The sequence below is a fragment of the Helobdella robusta genome (genome assembly GCF_000326865.2).
Source record: "Helobdella robusta unplaced genomic scaffold HELROscaffold_18, whole genome shotgun sequence".
Taxonomy (NCBI): Eukaryota; Metazoa; Annelida; class Clitellata; order Rhynchobdellida; family Glossiphoniidae; genus Helobdella; species Helobdella robusta.
Window position 1 is genome coordinate 1,412,342 of NW_008703981.1, and position 4,232 is coordinate 1,416,573.

Below are 4,232 nucleotides of genomic sequence, written 5' to 3' on the forward strand. Positions count from 1 at the left end.
TTTTAATAAACTAAACTTTCACCAAAAAACTTTGGTGAGAAAAATCGAAAAAACGAACTACAAACATATTAACGCCAAACATTCGGTAGAATTTATAGAATATTGTAAAAATTATGGTCTATTACCAACATATATATATGTATGTACACACATACATACGTACGTACGTAGACGCATGTACACACACACACGCACGCCTAACATAGTAAGAGAGAAAAACAGACATGATACTGATGATAATGTAACTGAATATGACGCGGTGTGTTGCGTTGTGTCACGTGGCTGTGTGCCATATTTTATGACGTCATGACTATTTTTTACATCAGCTTTGATTTGTTTGACACGTCAGGAGTGATGTTTCATTTATTTATTTTTATTCACCGAAATCTCGAATGCTCACCGCATTCAGAGTTATGTAGCCGATCCAGTCAGCTCTTCCCCAGCGATGACGTGGATGATTACTACGAGGGCGGTAGCGGAAGTTACTTTGGTGGGTTTTCCCCGCATTCTATTTATGGGGTTTTCCCATTCTATTCGTGGGCTTTTCCCGTTCTATTTTTAGTTTTCCCAATTTTATTTGTTTAAGGCATGTCTTCGGTTAGTAATAGTAGGCAAGGCACTCAGGGCATGATATAGTAATTAAATATGTGTGTTGTTTTTTGTTGCACTTATTATTATTATTATTATTTTTATTGTTATTTTTTATTTGTTTGACATGTTACACGATTCTTTGATTTCGTTATGTGCTTTTTACTAGTGTTGTGTTGTTGGCCATCACTTTGGTTATTACTGCTAAGGAATAACTACAAACAATGGTATTTTTAAATGTTACTTCTACTAATGCTGCTATTACTTTTACTACTACTGCTTGCTGCTACTGCTGCTGCTACAACGACTACTAATACTGCCCTTCTACGATTGCTATTATCACTGCTACCACTTACTATCGATATTACTGCTACTACAGCCAAAATCGCTATTACTATCTGAAAGTTTACTAATTCAGTGCAGTTTAATAATACTGAAAAAAAAACTACCAAATCACATATATAAGATGCATGGATTTCATATTTAATTTATTCACAATGGGTAGAGAATTATTCAGCCCGTAACTTGAATTTAATATTGTGGGAAGATTTTTTTTATTTCCTAGTGTGTTGGATGTGGTGTGAGCTGTATTTGTGTAACAATTGTCATAATAACAATAATTATATTATTATTACTATTATTATTATTATTATTATTATTATTATTATTATTATTATTATTATTACTATTATAGTTGATTTAAGAGAGAATGTACATATTTCCATTGTTAATTTTATTTTTAACTGAATTCTCTTAACATGTATTCTTTGCAATTGAATATTGTTTGCATGCTAAGTTATTATTTATCCTACTTGGACAAACTTTTTCATTTTTATATAGTTTTTAATGTTTTTATGCATGCACCTGTATGCGTGTGTGTATGTTTATCTGTCTCTCTCTCTCTCTCTCACTCTTTCTCTCTCTCTTTCTCTCTCTCTCTCTCTCTCTTTCTCTCTCTCTCTGTGTATGTGTGTGTGTGGTGTTGTGTTGTGTTGTGTCTGTTTAAGCCGCTACTACAATGATAGGATTGGTACTTGAGATAATGATGATGACAATGATGATATTAGGCTCTTTTTATTCTCTTAAGCTTCTGCTAAATACATCAAATTTGAATATTACGCACGTTTAAAAGAAAATTTTATTTTGATTTAAATTTACTTTTTATTTATTTTCTTTCTCTCTATCTATCTATCTATCTATCTATCTATCTATCTATCTATCTATCTATCTATCTATCTGCAATATTTTCTTGTTATTTTAGGGAAATAATTGAATTTAATCTGTTATCTACTACTAGGGTTGTTTGTTAGTTCGTTGAGATAATCAAAAATATTAATAATTTGCATGCTTTGAAAAAACTTCCGTTAAAAAATTAATCAAACTCTTTATTCATGTTATTTTTTTTCTTCTTTTTATTATTATTATTATTGTTTTTTTGTTGTTTTGTTTGCTTTTTATTTTAATTATTCAAAATAATTTGAGTGGGAAAATTTTAATTTATTCACGTAATTAATGCAAGTATATGTTTTTTATCAAACAACAAACGTATGTAATATAATAATAATAATAATAATAATAATAATAATAACAACAACAACACCAACAACAATAACAACAACAACAATAATAATAATAACGGTTCACCATTTCATATCATTCAGATGACTTGAACGCCGACGACATCAGCAGCGTTGTTTATCCTGCGAAGTTTGATGATAACGTTAGTTTTCTTTTGTTACTTCTATTATTATTACTATTATTATTATTATTGTTGTTATTATTATTGTTGTCCCAAAAAATATGCCTACCAGCACATACACCGCCTTCTGCTTTTTTTTTACAGTAAATCAGCATCGTACACACACGCACACACACAAAACAAACATACAAGGTCTCATCGGAGTCAGCGAGCAACCGAAGCTACAGCAGCAACTACAGCAGCAGCAACAGCCACAGCAACAACTCTGCTAATGTGGCTAACGACGGTTCTCGTACTGGCACCCCTGTTTTGGATATCAAAATCTACCCAAAAACCAAGCAGAAACATAGGCCTACTGCTAGCATCTCCAACGAACAAATGAAAAAGTTGGACTTCGTCTTTTTATTTTCTGTCTTTTTCATATTTTTATTTTTAGATTCGTTCAATTTTGGTTTTGTCTAATAGTAATGTTACTAATAATAACAAAAGTGTCGTCATCTGGTTATAATTTCGGTTATCATTCAAATCAAACGATCAAACATTCAATCACTTATCAACCAATCAATCTGCCATTCAGACATCATTCGCACAGCAAAGTTCACTTGAATTTCAATTGATTATAATATAACTTCATATAAAAATTCGATCGCCAGGATGAATGCTTCGGCCCCAAACACTCCGTCTCTACAGACCAGATCGCACCAACTACAGCAACAGCAGCAGCAACAACCACATCTCTACACAATCCACCATGCAATTGAGCCAGGCCACCAGCACCATAAAAAAGTTGAAGGTAGGAGAAAGTCCTGTTCAAACGCGAAAGCAACCTCTATAGCGACAACGCCATCGTCAACGACAACAACAAAATCAAAATCAACAACAACAACTTCGACACCGTCACCTTACCATCTCATCACTAGCATGACACCACTGACTAACTATCCGTTCATGTCTGTGTGTACAACAGTAACACAACATTCCAAAATGGACAGCAACAATAACAACAACAAAATCCATAACAATAACAACTACATTAACATGGATGCTACCAGCTACGTCAATGATGTTGATTCGTCTTCTAGTACTACTTATCCAAAAATTAAGAAATCAAATAAAGTTAATCATAGCAAAGAACAACAACATCAACAACAACAAAATTGCAACACAATAAACAGCAATGAGGTACAACTATCTTGCAACAACAACAACAATAGCAAAAACAAAAATAACGACAAAAAGCTATGGTTTGTTTTTTCTCACATTATTTGATAATACGTTAAGAGTTATGATATCAATCATTCAATCAATCAGTTGGTCAATCATTCAATCAATCAGTTGGTCAGTCAATTAACCAGCTAATCAATCAATCAATCGACCATTCAATCAATCATCTAATCAATCAATCATATTCATTCAACTGTTGCATATACATTACTAGCCAACCTACCTCTTTAAAATAAATTATTTCAGGTCCACAAAACATAACAGCCTGGATCGAAGACGCAAGAGTTCATCAGCAGCAGCAGACACAACAGCAGCAGCAGCAGACACAACAACGACAAGATTGATAGAACTGTCAACAACAACAACAGCAACAACAAACGCAGAAACACCAATGACATCAGCAAGGAATTTCAACGCGTCAGGAACGCAGATGATAATGAGGGCAGCAGCAAATGATGCTAACAACAACATCAACAACATCGACAACAACAACAAATTTTTTAGGAATACTGATGATGATTTAGCAAAAAGACGAAGAAGTGATTCAGTAGAGTTGCCACATCTTGTCCCGTCTAAGTATGGTAGCAAAAGGGATTCCAATGCTATCTTGTAAGTAGTTTTGTGTGTGCGTGTGTGTGTTTTTGTGTATGTGTATCTGCCATTGTGTGTGTGTGTGTATGTGTGTGTGGTGTGTGTGTGTGTGCATCCGTGCTTATGCGTT